Below are 19,319 nucleotides of genomic sequence, written 5' to 3'. Positions count from 1 at the left end.
ACTAGCGAATAAATCTTCTTTCATTTCTCGCATCTACTTGCATCGCGCATCATTTTTTTGCAGGAAATCTTCAAAATCGTGATAAACCTTCTTGCTATCTACTCAGCGTACGTGCAGCTAGCCACAGCAAAACACAATATTTTCTGCATCGTAGATAGAGTCGCCCCCTCGGCGTGACTCATTATACACCGACTCTAGCTTCTCTCTTCTCGTACGGTGTTCTCCAATTCGTCTACCTGGAGTGCGTTGTTGCCACGATGGGTGGTTTGGGTGACGATCGTTTACGTTGTGTTTTGGAAGCTACTATGGCTTGTTTCATACGAAACTAACTTCATGGAAGTTTTAGGAACTTCGTTAAATTTTAAAAAACTTTCCAGATGTTCAAGACTATTGGTAGATGATAAGGGTCTTTCCAGAAGTTCAAAGATGTTCAGATATCTTCGTAGAGTTACATGTAGATGGTAGAATTAAAAGGGATGCGAAAAAATGGAATTTGGAATAAATTCATGGAACTTCGTAGAAGTTAAAGACATTTTTGTAAAACTTAAGAGAGTGTTGTAGATGTTCAGGGAAAAGGTTACAGGATATTCTTTCAGACATCCATCCTAGACAGCAGGTAATATTCAAAAAATCTCCAGATAGACGAAGATATTAGTAAAGTTCTTTGGATATTTTTTCAAGACTTCAGGTTGGTCAAGTTCTGAAGATCTCCGTACAGTTATAAAGTACAAATGACGTCCCCCTCCAGTTAAATTTTCAAGCTACGCCAATATTAAATTTAATTTGAATAGTCTTACGATGTAATCCGATTTAATTTGTAATTTGAAACATAGCATATAAGCGAAGACTACAAATCAAGAAGACTGGCAACTCTTCCATTTTCTCATACGAACGCTATGAGACAGGTACAATCGCGTCATCTGCCGCTCAAAGGTAAATGCTTCGAACGAATTTGATAGAAAAGATTACATCCTCCGAAGAAAGGTTTGTGTATTTGCTCATTTTTCTAAGCGTTGCTTCCACCTCAGGCCAGTGACAAGGCCTTTACCAACAGCAGCGTTTGACAGTAGGCAGCATGTCCCGGGTTCAAATAATTTATTTTGCTGTGCTGGGCCCGCTGTCACTGTATAACATGTTGCCTACGCGCCTGCCACTGGGCTGTTCCACCTTCACTCAATGATATGCTGTCTTCGATGTAAGTCATTAATTTTCACTCTGTACGATTTAACTTAAACATAATGCGGTGTATGACATTCTTTTGCTGCGGAAACACTTGCATGACAATCTATGTACATGAGCATTATTCGTATAATAAATTATGAGCAAATGCAATAACTATACAAGTGTGATCATGGATGTGCTCATAATTTGTTATACAAATAATGCTCATGCTCATAGTTGGTCATACAAGTGTATGAACGGCATTTCAGTTACTAAAGCCACTATCATGTAGGGGAAGATTTTCCCTATCTGATGGTTGTGTTAGCATGCGTGGGCGAGCTACCAGTTACGCCAAATCGACGATCAAATGCGTTGTTTACAAAAGCTGATACGTCCCTTCGAAAAAGTAATCGAGATTTGCACCCCTATTCTGTATTTCATTTCAAACGAAATTCTCATACAAAAAAATATTTTTTTGTATGAGAATTTCGTTCGAAACGAAATACACAATAGGGGTGTTGATATTTTTCCTGATCGATAGGCCAAAAATAGGCACTTAGTCCGAAGTACCCTATTTCCCTATTTTGTCCCTGAATGCACATAAAAGCTGACAAAAAAGGTGCTTACAACCCATAATCGCTATCCCCACCCTTGAGTGCACTGAAACTCAAAACATGCGTTCATCGACCGATGAACCGATCCATGTCCCCCTGTCGCAGCGGATGATACTCACGTTTATGCTGGCAAGAGCCGCCCACCCACTCGGTGCAGTCGATCACAACAATCTAGTACTACCTCCCTTCACGTCAAAAATCGTGAGAAACGTCACCTTCGGGTCATTGTTTTGATTATCTCACCCTTGGACGCTCTCTCACCAACGTGCGCTCTCGCTCTCTTTTTTCTCCGTTTTGGTTTGCGAGTGCGACGAAAGCACCGAAAAGAGAGTTCGCCCGCCGCAGCTCAAGTTTGTCATTCGCAGTTTACCTCTCGCAGAGGACAGTCTGCGCCAGTTTGTTTACATTGTTTGCGGTGTGAGTGCGGATACAGAAGAAAACAGGAAAAGAACATATTTTTTTTTTTACATTTGAGAAAAAGTTAAAACTGTTCTTCAAAATCGAAGAACGGAAAATTTCGGATAATTCCGTCGTTCAGAAAGTAGTGAAATTGATAACGCTATTGTCGTTTCAAAGTGACGTCGTACGAGCCAAGGAGTTGGAGTGCTTGTTGGATGCGGTTCATTGTTCTCCTTCCCCTAAAATAAATTGGGTGGAAATTGAAGAGGAGTGTTTATGAATTCGATGAGCGTTGTTTATCAGAATAATTTGTGCTGATCAAAGGTGCAAAAGTAAAGAGTGTAGTTTGTTTTTTTTTTGTGCCAATTGCAAATACACACATACCCACACGCACACTACTTTTGCGAAACGAAGAAAAGAATATGTAAATTTAATCAATTTGCACAGTGCCACCACACAACAAGTGCATACGAAAGTGTATGAAAGAGTTCGTTTTTATTGATCGAAAGTAAGCCGGAGTCCACCACGGTGTGTACCTCTATTTTTTTTTTGTTTGTGCTGCGGCTGCTGCTGCTACTGCTGTTGTTTGGCTGTTTGTTCCCGTCCTGCGGATTGCTGCTACACAGCTGAGCTGCTCTCCCTGCTACGAACCAGGTTTGTGATTCGTCATTTTTGTTTTTATGATATCCTACCCACTTTTTGGTGGTCCTCAATCCTCTCTCCGTTTGGATTATGCTCTGCTGCTATCGCAGGGAAAAATCGAATTTCCATGTTTTCATGTTATTTTGGTGCCTTTATTGAGAGGTGGTGAAAGGCGAGTTGGTGAGTTGGATTTTTTGTTTGTTTTTGGGAGATGCAAACTTTGTGCAAAATCATTGACCTGGTAAAATTGTTAGTTTCCAATTTGGGTTGTTTATTTAAGATCCTAAAACAATATTGATACTGCGGCTGCGGAGAATCAAAAAGTATTAACACGCATTTTTATTAGCAATCCTCTGGTTTCAGAACTAACGTTCTTATTGAGTATCTGCTGCTATTCTTATTGAGTGTCTAGACATGTCTAGCCATGGCATTTCCAAGCATGAGGGATGGGTTCAATCCCCAGTCCATTCTAAAAAATCTCGGGCTCTCTCTGGGCACAGCGTATTATTGTGATTGGCATAGAAAGGTCTCAATTAACAACAAAGCGAACCAGCAAAAGGCTGTGCAAGCCTCTTTAATAAAGAAAACTTAACTAAACTCAATTAACAACTGTGGAAGAGCATTAAAGAAGTTGAGACCAGACAAAAGCACGTGTAAGAGCGTCAAAGTCAGGAAGAATAACAAGCTATGCTGTTATAAGTGCCTTTCCAATGCAGGTTTGGGTCGATTCGGTATTTTAAAAGTGTAAATTGATATGATTAGATTTGCAAATTTAGATAGATTTTTATCACCTTTTGTTATAGCAATCCTCAACGTGACAACGACTGGACTGCAAGCGCAGTAGTTCCCATTTATCATAGCTACGTTAAAAATGCATGGATTCTCATAATCAGAGCAAATTTATAATATTAAAATTGGGACACTTTGAAATGTTTTTTTTTATTATTTGAAGCTATTAGTTTTCACTTTCTATTCTTGATTCTGAAAATTATATTTTAGACTTATATGATGGTACAAAATTTAATTTCTACAAGCTCGGAATTCTTAACTTTCTCCATCTTCAATATGTTTAATTTATTTTGTATTCTAGTAACTTTAACATGCCCCGTAACGTGGGTAGATCACCGTTTCGTGGTACGTTACGGGATGTAAGATCTACCACCGATTCCTAGTCCTGACTATTTCAAACTAGGAGAACAGGATTTTTCAGTAATCCAAGGAACACATCTTAGTCCTTGTTACTTTTTATGCCTTATGTAGTGACAAGGCTCGGCTTTGTCTACCAAGGATGATCTTGAAACAAGGAAAAAATGAGTTTGTTGTCTTCATCTATGTGATTCCTAATCTTCTATTCGTTGTTCCCTAGTTTGAAGTGGTTAAGGCTAGGGTTCTGATGCATGGTCATTATCGGTGTCATACCTTAATTTTGTTGCTACGGAATCCAATTTTGACTGACAAAGGGGCGTGCCTTTGGAGGGTGTTTCAACACTCCGAAGGGTATAAATAGAGGGACATTTCAATTAGAGTAGGATCCTTGCGATAAATGCAAGAGTGGCAACTGTAAAAAAATCGAATACTTCATCATTTCTCAATAGTGATGGAGTAATACGACATGTACTAAAATAAGGACACGGGATATACTACAATAGACCAATTTACTTACTGGTCGCAGTAGTGTTAGGTCCCGAACAGAGGAAAAAAAAACTAACATATTTTCGTTAATTCGTGAGATTTGAACTCTGGGATATTAATATTTTTTCACATACAAATTTGAGATCTCACTGCTACACTTTTCAGAAATTTCTAGCCCCATAATCATCAACAGTTTGCTTCGGCCAGGATCTTGATATTTATTCTCAATCGAAGTCTCATTATCTTGAAATATTGAATTGAAAACAATGCCTGAATTTTTTTCTTCTTTGCAGTGTGTCTCCGGATGTAACTTTAGGAACGATTATTCTAAAATTTAAGTTACAATTCTTACATCTTACAATTCTCTACGGTATTTGCTTCTCAATAACAGTCAGGGACGTAGTCAGGGGGTGGCGAAAACGTCCCTCGCCAAGGGCGACAAAAGCAAAGGAGCGCATTTCAAAAGTTTATGTCTAGGGGCAAAACGGTTGTACTCAGATTTAATATTTTCACAGTGAGCAAATTTGAGTAACTCATATTTACTCAAAAGTAATCAAAGTAGTCTCACATTCGTCAAGAAATTAAAAATTAAATCAGCATAAACATACATACAGGGTAATCCTATCCGTATTTTATTTTTTGTATTCTTGCATCAAATGCTCATTAATCCGCGTGTTCTTCTTTTCAGTATGAATTCTTCTTTTTTCTTCTTCTTTCCTTTATTTAACGTCGGTCTCTATTCCGCAATCTAGTGCCAATCACCGACGGACATCGATTGCCATCCATTGACGGCAATCGAATGTGCAGGAAGGCAGCTTCCACACCTGCGTAGGATATCGCACCCATTCACAACACATATGGGCCGGGACCAACAGCTTTACTTCCCTTCCGAAGGAAGACGTGACCAGAGATTTTTATGCCTTAGGATGAATTACGTGGGCAATAAAGTTGACAAATCAGGAAAAGATATTTCCGATATGATCCCGAGAAATGATCCCGTTATTTGGCGTGCTTTATTACGAATTTCCAAGGGTGTGTTCTTTCGATGGTTAATTTAGCATTCTATTAGCAGTTTTGGTATTGACTCTTATAATGATCATGCATTGGAAAGTGTTGATTAGACCTATTTTTAGTTTTAAGCCTGTTCAAGATTTGACCAAAAGCAAAATTGGTGAAGATCAAGAATCTTAACCGCTTCAAATGTATCTAGAGTAACATTTGAAATAGGCCTATGTCCAAAACGTAAACAAATCGGGTTTTGATACCATTCTTTAGCACCGCTTGATAGCTACTAATCGTGTAGGAAAGTTCCGCATAATCGAGAAAAATCATTAGAAATAACTCGATTTTCGAAACGGCCGATCAACGAAATTTTTCGATTCATTAATAGGCCTGCACGCTGAAACGGCCAACCATTCATTTATTTCATTTCATTGATAAGCCTAGTGACGTAGAAGGGCCGATGATTGAAAAATTTCTAACCAAAGCTAGGCCCTACTGCTTGATTTGTTTTGAATTTATTTGACGTTGCGAAAAGGCTTAGCAAAGGGCCTACCAGGGCATGACAAGCACAACGGCTTAACAAAAAGGACCTATCCATTGAAAAATTCACAAAAAAGGCTTATCAATTTATGAAATTATATTGTTATCGATTTTCATATATTTTTGAAAGCTTTTCGTATATTTTGGATGTTGTATACTGAGATACAGTTACTATTGTTATTGTGAACAATATAAATGCCTAAAATACTTCAATTTTCTTAAATATGAATTGAATAGTGGCGGTCAAAATTTAAAATTCGTTTTCTGGTTTGTTTACGTTTTGGACATAGGCCCATTTCAAATGTTACTCCAGGTATGATTTAATTTCAGCATCTTATATAAATAAGTTAACACGAGTTGCGAATTCTAGTTTGAATTGTTCTGATAGAGCAGTATTTTTTTTATATTAGAACTAGTCAATGATCTTTCCAATAATCTTGGTTTAAACTTTGTGATACTGTAACTCCTAAATGATTATTTCTCTCCAAAGTCGCAAGTGCAAAAGGAAGAGAAAAACTACTTCATTTTTCATTTGTGAGCAATACAGTCCTGGATTCATTAAGCCGTAGTCTTTGAAACCTCTGCCAAAATGTGCATCATCAATACGTTAAATTATGTCAACTCCATATTCACTTGAAAATCCCATTATTATCATCGTAAAACAATGATAAGCATACACAGATTTTGCAGGCTGCAACATGGATTTTGTGGATGGCAATCCGGTATGTAATGTTGTTAAATGATGAACGTATATTTTCCTCGTCAAACGTCTTTGCTTGACAATCGTGGAATGCAGTTTTCATGTAGTTGCCATTGGAAATGCACATGATTTTCATCCATAATCAAATTCAATGGAATTCATCTGAATTTCACATAAAATTTATGCTATCACATTAACTTTATGTGATTTTTCACATGAATTTCATCGGCCTCATAATATTCATGTGATTTTGTGATGGGATTTGCTGCTAAGTGATCATAGGAAAGCTATGTGAAATTCACATGGATTTCATCCATAAGATATGTGATAATTTTTTTGAGTGTGGTTTGACGGCACGGCGGTTTTATGAGGCTTGTTGTTCGTATGTGGCTTGGATGCCTTTCAGGCGCCTTCCCTCGTTGGTGAGGATTGGCATCCCAACAAACAATTTTAGCTGCAGATCAGCTTATACAGACAAAAATTAGTTGCATAAGGCAATCTTCGGCTGTATAAGCTAGTCTGCAGCTAAAATTGTTAGTTGGGATGGCCTAGGACGATACAGGAGTGATGAGAGTGACCCGTTCCAAAAGGGGAATGCTCCTTTTCGGTTACCTGAGGTACAACCTGAGATTTAAACTTCCTTCGTGGTCAATAGAATTGTTCCTTGATTGCTGATTGTGGTATATTATGTAGCTGCTGATTTTAGGCCAGATTAGGTCAGCTCTGACCAGCTTCGTGGAGTTTGTTAAGGTTCAACAATTAAATTTGTATTCTTAGAACAAGTAAACAAATTATTTACCCTTTGTGGAACCTTAACATTAATAATCATGCCATGGTTAACAACCATAAACAGTGCCGTACCGTTTTTGGAAACACGGGCCCATATGTTTATCTCCTCAATTTTGTGCCCAGAGCACAACATTTCATGAAATATCAAGCGTCTAATCCCTAAAGAATGATCGAGTAATGTTATAAATCGAATGGAGCTTTCGTTGAATTTATAGACAGCATAACATGCAAAAATCATTTGTTACCAATAATGGGAAGGCACTGTATTCTTATCTTTTTGAAAGTCGCGCAGCCTGTATGTACTCTATTATTTTTTATATATTTGTGTAAATTACGTTTTCATTGAGTTTCTGAAAGTTTTAAAAAAATATAAGAATTGAATTTATTGAGTTAATTTAGCTTAATCCGAACCTATTGAACCGCCTCAAAAGTCCCTACACAGAAATTCAAAGAAAGCACGTCAGCTTACTTTGCTTGACAGCATCGGTTTCAACATTATTTTCAATATAACAACCAGGTTGCTATGTGTATATAAGATATTGAGCAACGTGAGTAACTCAGAGTTACTCAAAATTAACTCAGGTTTTACTCATGATCGAAAGCTGTCTTGCCCCCAGGTCTCACCCCTAGGTTTATGTCTAGCAGCTTTTTCACGAAATTAATTTCATTGACACTAAACTAATGGACGTAATTTCACGGGCATTCTGCAGACAACTTTTAGGGAATTTCTGAAAGTATTCTTAAGGACATTCATGGAGAATTTCAAGCTTATTTATTTTCCAGAAGTATTTCAAAAGAAATTCTGGGCATAATTTCATAGGAATTCTCGAACAATAGAAATGACAATTTTAGGGCATTTCTGACTAAATTCCCAGAAAATTCAGAAAATATATCCAATATATTATCCAATAGAATTACAAGGTAAATGAGATCATAATTCTTAGGAACTCCTGAACTATATACCATGGGGAAATTTATTATAGTATGCTGCGGAGAATAGTAGCAATGGACCATGCACTTATTACGTAAGATTTTCTTTGTAAGAAATTACAAGGGAGGAAAAGAATACCTGGAATACCTTTCGTAAAATTATGAAGAATACAGAATATGTTAATGTTTGTAAGATTTTACTAAGGGGAAGCTGTAATTCCCAAGAAAAATCTTACGTAATTAGTGCATGGTCCCTAATAGTATTTACAGAAAGATTCCGAAGATAGTTCCAACTCAGAACTTCTGAAGCGAATTCCACGGAGGATGTTGGGACGATTTCGAAAACACTTTGCAGCACGCAAGGTTTTATTTGTATAATGAGCTCAAAGCTAGATTTATTAGCATGAGCATGAGCATGATTGACCGCCCACGGTTGCTACTCTGTTATTGCCAGACCAGCTGTAATTACACAGAGAACCAATAGACGATGCTTGGGACTAACAATCATCATCAATGTGTAAATACTGGTGATCTAAAACTAGGCAATACCAGCGCCGGCCGCGCCCGAACACAGGTCAAGAAAGGAAGGGGTAGGAATGTGTTGACGTGACACTCGCTTTGACGGAAGCCGAGAACACCTCTGCACTTCCACGAAGAATCACTGGGATATTGGGTAATAGGGTTGGGTTTGCAGCAGGGTTCGTTTTGGTAAACGGTAAGCTGAATTGATGTCCTAAAAATCATATAACGCGAAGGAGCTTAGGATTGAACCCACGGTCTTCTGCTCAGTAAGCAAAAACGTTTGCCACTAGGCAGACGAGCTCCTTTTTAATCATCGAGTTGCTGTTATTACCATGTAGTCATGTTAACTAATAAAACGATTGACGAATCTTGAATGTGGATGGGCTTGAGATTAGGCTCATGATGTTCTGCTCAGTAAGCAAAACCGGTTGCTCTAAGGCCACCGAGCCCCTCATATCACATTATAGCGTTACTCAAGTTTTTATAACTATTCAAACCCGGCACCGACGACAACGAAAAGTTTTACAAAATACACGATAAACAAGTGATCTTACCATAAATTTTTAATATGAAAGGACCTAGGACCGCGTTTTTCTACTCAGTAAGCAATCCACTGCAACCGACGATCTTTGAAATTCTAAAACTAAAAGCTACGAAAGAGTACTTAGGCCTTCATTAAGATCCACTTTCACGCGACGTTCAATGTTCCGATTTTCTCTTTACGCATGGTTCAGGCAATCATAACAAGCTATGACCGACGTGACGATTGTTTAAGACCTGGTTAAACAAGCTATTCAAAAGAAATTACGTTCTCGAATTTCACTTGGCATGCAATGAACAACAGAAATACGCGATAATTCATATGTTCAGCGGTTGATGGTTAATTTTAAATATACTAACGGTACTGCCTACGACTACGACGGCGCCTACGACAACGACAACAGCGAATTTGTAACTTACCATTTGTCTAGGATAAACATCTTTGCCCCGAACCTCCAATGGTTCTTCATGTCCGCTATCTGTCACTGTTTGCAAAATATCTAATAGCAATTACCTTTGTTGTAATACTTCCTGTATTGCCATGGCCATCTGGGAGGAGGGTCGCATTTAGTGCTTTCCCCAGGCACCGTTCACAGCCACCAGCTCCCGCCCGTCCAGACTTGGGCATATCCAGCGAGACATCCTTCAGCTTACTCACAATCTCCGACACTCAATACAAATCGCAGGCACACTTACGCTAGTTATAAAAAAAAAACACCCGTGCAAAGAAACTGATCCAATAAACGTAACTCTTGCGAAAGCACACCCGTCGTCGTCGAACGGCAAAGGAATCGGTGGGCAATTTTGTGATACGGATTTCGACAATCAACCGGGAATGCACGAATTTCACCACACCCAACTGCGAAACACGTTCAGAAGCACTTTTGGTAGACTTTCGTTCGAAAACACTCAATTTTTTTTTTCAAAAATAGTTGCGAGTGAATCAACATCATCACCGCGTAAATAAACTAAAATTAAAATTATCACTCGCGATGCCACCTGAGCTCAAAGCTAGATTTATTAAAGGAGACATTAATAGTTTATAGATTTATGACAGTATATAATGCTTACAATAGGTCTCCTAGTTTAGTAATTCAGCAAAGCACAACAGGATGACAATATTTCACTTATTTTTATTTAACTAGCTCTAACGTTTTAGATCTCCCTCTATTGGGATTAGCAGAGAATGTGTTTGAGAGGAGTGACTCGATGAAATTATAGTGACAGCTCACTGTCAATGGTTGTCAAAGGGTCTGACAAGAAGTGATGCTGTTCCGATGTGCAGGATTGGATGAAGTCGGATGACAGTGGCGTAGTTCGCCCCCAACATGCTCGACGTTACTCCTCAGCTCCGTTCTTGACTGGTGTCTGGATATCTAGAACGGCGACCTTCGTCATCGGTCGGTGTAGAACTCTTCCTGTCGTCTTCACTAGGACTTGCCTGGCCCGTCCATCGCGTCCTTTTACAACTGAGACAATCCGTCCTCGTAGCCACCCGTTCCGGATCGATTCGTCAAAGATAAGACTGGGTCTCCGTCCTTCGGTTCCTTTGCTTCCTCGAATTATTTGGTGCGCTTGCAGATCGTCGGGAGATATTCCCGTACCCAACGATGCTAATACTGGTCAACCAGGCTTCCCGTTAGCTTCCAGTTAGTTTTAAGGCACTCTGGATATTCTAGCATGGGTTGTGGAGAGCTCAGAAGCAGAAAATGATTTGGCGTCAAGGCTTCTTGGGCTTCTGACTCAACCGGGACAAACGTCAAAGGACGCGAATTGACGATACCTTCTGCCTCGATCATCAGTGTGACAAGAGTTTCGTCGTCGGAGTTCCTGCTTGTGTTTAATGAGGCAAAGGTGACCTTAACCGATCTAACTAGTCGCTCCCACGATCCTCCCATGAGCGGAGCGGATGGTGGTTTGAAGATCCACTTGGTAACGGCGTTGGTAAAAATCGATGATAGCTGCTGGTTCATTTCCGCTATCTGTTGCTGCAGCTCACGGCTAGCTCCGAGGAAGTTAGTACCGTTATCGCTCCTTATCTTCAAAGGTGATCCACGCCGTACCAGGAACCGACTCCAGACGGACTGCTCGAATGGTAAGGCACGTAAACAGTGCCATCCATCGTTTGACTAGCGAATTTGACCATGATAGGGCCGAAATAGTCAAGACCGACGAACGTTAATGGTCGGATGAAGGGACTGAGTCTTGCCTGCGGGAGCGGTGCTTCGCGTGGACATGATGGTTTGGCATTTGACACTTTGCACCAATATGGATATCTTGAAGTTCCATAGACTCAACGATGTCTTGTATGATGAACCGAATTGAATCTTTTAATTCTAATCGCTTCATGGAGCTCCATAACATTATGTGATGGATAAAGTTGTTTCATCAAAATAACAGGGATCCGGAAATTGAAATCAAGCGGGAAAAACCTGGAAATAACTGGGAATTTGATTGGAACTATAATATAAAAAAATATTGTAAATACAATTTACAAGCCCGATATCACTTATAATCTTGCATCTAACCCGATAATTATGAACAGTTTTCTAATACCAGGATCTTGCAATTTTTTTCTCAGCCGAATTCTCTGAATAGCCCAATTTCGTAAATATACCCTATTTTCCATAAAGGCTAGGAATTCTGCGCAAAACACTTTAGGAATTTCTTCCAAAAAAAAAACTCTTGAAATTCACTCCACATTTATGGTTAGTGTTCTTAAACATTTCCGCAAGAATTTGATTTGATATTTCTTCAATTTACTTGAAATATTCCTGGATATCTTTTGGTAGGCCTTGGGGTCTGTCTCTTGGGGGTCAATTTGACCCCAAATTCAAATTGTCATATCTCAGCGAAGGTTCAGCGGATGTTTGAACTTTCAAATAATTTGTAAAGTAAATTTAGTGGAAATTATCAGACTGTTTTGGAGGGGCGGATCTCTCGGGGGAAGGGTCATTGTAAAAATATACCCATAAAGTGACATATTTTGATGTTAAAGATATGTATATCACGAGATCCCAACCATAAAGGATGTTGTTTCCTTCTGCAAAGATATTTAAGAATGGAAGGTCTTCAAAACTATGGATTGTTTATTGCATAATATTGTCACTAGAAAATGATCAAGCTGCGCCTTCTAAATACATACACATACACATTAGAGTGATGCAAAATTTGAAATTTTCGCTCCACAATACTTAAACGATTCCAAATCGGATCCTGACTAACCCTCAAAATTTGAACCCATTTGGTGAGAAACTGAGATGACACAAACCATTTGAAGTTTGTATGGGAATTACTATAGTAAAACCAAGATTTTTGTTCATGTCTATCTAACAATTTACCATATCGGTTCTGCTTCAAAAGCTTTCAACTGTACTTGTAGGAAATTTTTCCAGCTACAACTTTGCTGGAGACCACTTTTTGATTAATGCAAGGATCGAAAGTTATCAATACTTCAATGCGATGATGTAGCAGGCAACATTGGTGTTTCTGGGGCGTTGAATAGGATACAAAAACCATGGCTACTATGTCACACTGCAAAATACAGTGTTGCCTACAGAGCAGCTGCTTGATCATGTCATAAGTTTATCAATCTCTTAAATAATTAATAACTTTTTCCTGCCTCATTTTACATAGAAATGAGCTTGAGCAAAGTTGTAGCTGAGAAAATTTTCTATAATAATGGTTATCGAACTGTGTCGCAGCTTAGTATGGAAAAAGACTAGAAGGCAATGAACAAAAAGTTGAGATTTCCCATAGTAATTTACATGTAAACTCCAAAAGGCTTGTGCGAAGCCCGTTTCTAACCAAATGAGTTGTAACTTTGGGAGGCTAATCAGGACCCGATTTGAAAACATTTAAGCACTGTGGAGCTAAAAAGTCAAATTTTGCATCAGTCTAATACACATACACTAACGATATCTAATGATATGGATAAAATTATTATCCATATCAAAGGGAATCTAATTAGCGGCGCCGGTGGTGTAGTGGTAAGCGTGATTACCTCTCACCCCAGCAGGCCTGGGTTCAATCCCAGTCGGCGCCGCCGGGATGTTCTGAGGCAAAACATCTCTGATCACGCCTTCCTTCGGAAGGGAAGTAAAGCCATTGGTCCCCGGTTCATGAGTTGATGAGTCGATAGGTAGGGTCCAGGTGTGGGAGCTGCCTCCCTGGCGTCGGTAGCATTGGTGCTCAGCACGGAAAACAAATCAGAGGAACAAAAAAAGAGGAATCTTATTCTTAACGCTTCGTCTGTACCTTTGGGTCAATTTGACCTCAGGCCACTTTGTAAGGCAGTAACTTATCTATTTTTCGATGGATTTTACTCATTTTTCCGTAACTAGGTGCATTCACCGGAGCTCTGTAATAGTAGATAAAATCTGCTCCAAAAATCTTGAAAAAAAAAATTGGAAGAATTTTATTGAAATACTTACGTTGACCCTAAATTAAAATTGCCATATCTTAACGAAATTTCAATGGATATCTAAAATTTCAAATGATTTGTTAAGTAAATTCAGTGGACTTTCTATTTAAATTATCATAATTTGAGGGGGGGGGAGCGTTAAGTTCGATACCCGATTCGGTCGAAGAATGTTTCGAGTTGCACATTTTTCTAGACTCTGCAGCATTGCCTCTAGCCACATAATAAAGGAACGCACTCTCAATTAACAACTGGGCAAGCTTATTGATTATGCAAACCAAAGGCAGCAGCAATTCGGGGCTGTCATAGTGATAACAGCAAAATCACACATCAATGGGGCTCCAATATATCTAGATCTCCAGCTCCAGTTCGATCGAGCTGGCATTTTGCACCTCTGCAGCAATCATCATCGTGAGCGTTCTTCTTGCATTCACCATTCACCAATCACCATCATGCATGTCTTTTCACACCCCGACCTTTGACGATGATTGGCAATCGGCTAAAAATAGCAGACACTGATAAAAGCATTGCATTAGCAGGAAACCCAAATCAATCAGTTTGGATAGTTGATTTTGACGTTCGTGTTAATTCTATACCCTAACGTGCTAATGCTGCCCGAAACCCAGTTAGGTTGCAGTTCAAGTGCCGCTAGATCCAGATACGGCTGAGAATTTTTCAATATCACATTTTTTCACAGCGAAGTCAGTTTTTAACACTGCAATATCATATGTCGCTAATCAAAAAACCCATCTTAATGGATAATGTGTGTCGATTTTTGTCGGCAGTTGGATATGCTACTCCTACACGCAGCAGCAGCAGCAGCCGTTTTCTTTTCGTTCCCGCAAATATCCTAGAAGGAGAATATCGTTGGCTCCAAACTAGCTGCCACGTGTCCTTGGATATAATGTAGACGTCGTTTGTGAGTCTGGATGTGAATGTGTGTGTGTGTGTGTGTGTGTGTGTGTGTGTGTGTGTGTGTGTGCGTGCTACTTTTCTATGTTTTTCGGCAGCCAGATTCAGCCAAAATATTCCGGGGGGCTGCTATAAGAAGAAGGTGCTACGATTGTTGTTCCACATCCTGATTTCTTGCTCTTCCGGGGTACCGTAATATGGGGTATTTTTTATGGAAGAGGTATTCGTTTAAAGTCTCGGCATGGTTAAACATATTCTATTTTATGGACTTTTTAAATTTTTCATGTTCACGATCTTTTTTTCAGTCCGCGGCATCTGGCATCTGGCAATAACGGTGTAGTATCTACGGGTGGTCAATAGAGTGATGCAAAATTTGAAATTTTTTCTCCACAATACTTAAACGATTCCAAATCGGATCCTGACTAACCTCTCAAAATTTGAACCCATTTGGTGAGAAACTGAGATCGCACAAACCATTTGAAGTTTGTATGAGAATTACTATGGTAAAACCAAGATTTTTGTTCATGTCTATCTAATAATTTACCATATCGGTCTGCTTCAAAAGCTTTCAATTGTACTTGTAGGAAATTTTTCCAGCTACAACTTTGCTGAAGATCACTTTTTGATTAAATGCAAGGATCGAAAGTTATCAATGCGCTGATGTCTTATAATCATGTCCAATCAACTGCTCAGCAGGCAACATTGGTGTTTCTGAGGCGTTGAATAGGACACAAAAATTCTATAAGAATGGCTTTTGAACTGTTTCGCAGCTCATTATGGAAAAAGACTAGAAGGCAATGAACAAAAAGTTGAGATTTCCCATAGTAATTTACATGCAAACTTCAAATGACTTGTGCGAAGTCTGTTTCTAACCAAATGAGTTGTAACTTTGGGAGGTTAATCAGGACCCAATTTGAAACCATTTAAGCACTGTGGAGCGAAGAAGTCAAATTTTGCATCAGTCTAGTGGTCAATCATGCTCATGCTCATGCGGATATGAATGAACACAGAATTTAAAATGTCCTGGATTCATTTTTTTAAAATTATGTGTATTCAAAATTAAACGCATGAGCATGATTGACCGCCCGTGGTTACTACTCCGTTATTGCCAGATCAGCTGTAATTACACAGATAATCGACGGATGATGCTTGGTACCAGGGTTGTTAATGGTGTTAACGTGTTCAATACAGATTCCCATTGAAGATATTAACCATATTAGGATTGGGTTTGCAGCAGGGTATGTTTTGGAAAACGGTACGTTGAATTAAAGTGATGTGTTCAGGTTAATAAAGCAAGTGACTAACGAATCTTGAATGTGAAAGGGCCTGAGATTAAACTTATGGTGTTCTGCTCAGTAAGCAAAAACGGTCGCTCTAAAGCCACCGACGGGCCACGAAACATTCCTCTCATGCGTGGATACTGGCTCCTTAGGATAACCACCAACAAACCAACATGAATGACTTCTCCAGCCAATTTTAATATCCGCATACAATTTAAAATGTTTAACTTCACAGCAAAAAAATAATTTTAATAATACATCCAAGAGGATGCACTTCAATCGTGTCGAAAATTTCATGTAATTTTTATGGCCACAAAAATAAACAAATGCAGTAAAAGCAGCGTAATGTCAGTTCATGCACTGTATTAATGATAATTTTGTCCTTTTTTGCTAGTTATATTACACCATATTTTTGACACGATTGAAGTGCATCCATTTTGATGTGATATCAAAATTATTTTTTTGCTGTGTTCTCTTCCATCGCCAATTCCGGCCATTCACTCAAGTCAACCAAACACTACATGAACGTGGAACGTGTTTGTGATATCTGTTCATTCGCAAGCTCTTACAGTCATTTCAAATAAGGTTGTAGTTGGGACTGTGCTCGCATTTTGTCTTGCTGGCGCCACTGAACCGTTCAGCTAGTAAACACCTTTCGAACCCAAGCAGTGATGCCAGTTATTTTTCGGGTCAATTTCGTAGATGTAATAACTATTAACAAAGATGCGAGGCCAAGGCATGTGGGGACACTAAACTAATCTGACATATGGGTCATTCCAGCTCAAGTAGGTACAGAATAAAAAAAAATAGAATGGATTTTTTACTTATTTATTGCCCACCGTCTTCGACTACGTCGGACAGATTGATTACTTAAAACTAAAACTTGTTTAATCTAAACGTCTTATTATATTACTAAACACATTTTTGGACATGGTAAAATCAAACTCATTACAAACATTAAAGGAACGAAAACATGAATTAAAACAGATATTGCATCCAAAGTTAGTTCTGTGGAATGGAATTGCCAGTAATGGGGAGTTACGAAATCTACGATGAGGAATGTTCCATGGAATCCGTTCCAGGAGTTCGGGACAGTTCACATTGCCGGTGATTAGGTCGAAGATGAACAGTCGTTGCAATTGGATACGCCTTGCTGAGAGAGATTCCAAATCAATCAGCATGTATCGGTTTGGATAACTGGGAAGAATGACTGGATCATTCCATGGGATCTGACGTAAAGCAAACCTCATGAAACTTAATCCGTTCAATCGTAAGAATATGCGTAGTGTAAAATGGAGACCACACTGGGGAAGCATATTCTAAGATACTAGCATTAGCGAGCAGAATAGTGTCTTGAGGCAATAAACGTCGGTGAAACCAGAAACATGACGACGAATGAAACCAAGCACAGTGTATGCTTTGGCAGTTACGATGCTTATGTGTTCGCAAAACGTTAACCTGTAATCGATCGTAACGCCTAGATCGCAGATTGAGTTTACACGTTCTAGGGAATCCGGTCCCATGCAGTATGGATGAGGGGTAACTCTATTGCTGCGGGTAAAGGATATCGCTTTGCATTTTCTGCTGTTGACTCGCATGCCGTGTAACGCACGCCTCGCAGCCTGCGAGATCTCGACCACCGAATACGCTACGGACCACTCGTCAAGGTTTGATTTGCCCGGCAAGAAACCCAACCTCAGGGCGGGTTTATGAATGGAAGAGACCGAAATTTAGTTTAAGAGCGATTCAGCAGACTGAAATTCCATGAGGGATTGAGATCCTCACAAACCGAGGCCGCTTCCAACGGTCTTAAGCGAAAGTTGACCGTCGTTCTACCGTAACACAAAAACCCCACTCACATTTATCATCACTGGAGGAACTTTCCCTTTCAGATTTCCTCCCCCGTGAGTGCGGAGACTGTTTTCCCAGGCAGTCCAACCTAGAGTTAATTCAACTACAGCAAAAGAATACTACAAAAAAAATAACGCAAATTAGAACGACCAAAACGTGAAGAATCTAACCAACAAAAATTAACATTACGGAGAAAGCTTTTACTTTACGAAAACAACATTTATTTCATGGCTAAATAACGGAAATCATTTATGTTTTATTCGTATTCCTAACCTAGGTTTATTCATGACTCTTGTTCCTTTCCCATTTTTGTTCGTTTGTTTGCTAGCTCTCCCTAAACGTGTGTCTGATCTGTTTCTAGCGATTGCTAGCCTAACTTGCTAATTTTCTTCGAGCTCATGTGTCTGTGGGTGTGTGGAGATTCGCATGCGGTTATTTACTCACGGTAGTCATTGTCGTCGCTGCTTCATCCGTGTCGGCACAGCAGCATCCCTTTGTCGGACTGAGGTCGGCAAAGTAGCAGCCTATTCAAACGGTGGTGGTGTTGCACATTGCACCCCGGACTGATACGGTGCGGAAATTCCCAATCGAACCCTCGAATTGGTACTGAACTAGCGCCGACTGCCGGTGGCGCAAATGTCAACGAGGGGATCGTCGAAGACGAATAATGTACGTGGGTTCACGTGGTTGACATTGGCGGATTTGGCCAACGGTCTGCCGGAGAACAGTTGAACTCTCCCTTCCGAATTCTCCCCCGAACCGGGAACCTTGAAGTTGAAGCGTGGGGTCTAGAGAGCGCGATTTATTTCCTCAATTGCGGTGTGCCGAGCCAAGCCATCTATCGCTAGACGCAATGCGGTGCAAACTCCAATCCGCACAAACGATCCTAAACAAAAAGCCGTCGAACGGCTGTTCGACACATTTCAGTTACCTCTCCACACAAAAGACACTTCTCACCTTACCTTTCTATAAACTTTGCCCACACAATAAATGGACTGCACGGAACTTTTTAAATATAGTTTGCACTCTACAGGCTAACGGAAACGAACAAAGATGTAACATTAAAATCGGTCTTTTAGACTCCTCACATTTTTAACTTCACATACCACGAAAAACACACCGCAACACTAAGTACTAATTACTCGCATTCCTGCCTCTTCCACGGTTCAAGTCAAAGTGAACGAGTAGAAGTTCCAGATACCCTCAGATAGACGTGATTTCAACGGTCATCGTGGCCGGAAGTACGTCAAATTACCGAAGTAATTCAACGACCTTTCAAACGACAATTTTCATCATATTTCTCTCAAGAACATTCAACGCTACATCTCTTTCCTTGTCATGCAATTTCAGTATACTATCTTGCTCCAATCTATTTTCGGTTATTC

General features: G+C 39.6%; 1 protein-coding gene across 4 annotated transcripts in view; it reads left to right on the top strand.

Moving 5' to 3' along the window:
• The first annotated feature begins 2,145 nt into the window (after positions 1 to 2,145).
• The window catches only part of RhoBTB (Rho-related BTB domain containing), a 156,320-nt gene continuing 139,146 nt past the window's right edge, over positions 2,146 to 19,319 (top strand). For all 4 annotated transcript variants that reach the window (XM_065234605.1, XM_065234604.1, XM_065234602.1 and 1 more), the window contains exon 1: positions 2,146 to 2,828. The gene's annotated coding sequence lies outside the window, so the exon portion shown is untranslated. The remainder of the gene's footprint in view (positions 2,829 to 19,319) is intronic.

This window comes from Ochlerotatus camptorhynchus, unplaced genomic scaffold (assembly GCF_037179485.1).
Source record: "Ochlerotatus camptorhynchus isolate MF236.1 unplaced genomic scaffold, CSIRO-AGI_Acam_v1.1 ptg000434l, whole genome shotgun sequence".
Lineage (NCBI taxonomy): Eukaryota > Metazoa > Arthropoda > Insecta > Diptera > Culicidae > Ochlerotatus > Ochlerotatus camptorhynchus.
The sequence above is the reverse complement of the archived record's forward strand: the minus strand, read 5'-3'. Positions and strand labels throughout refer to the sequence as shown.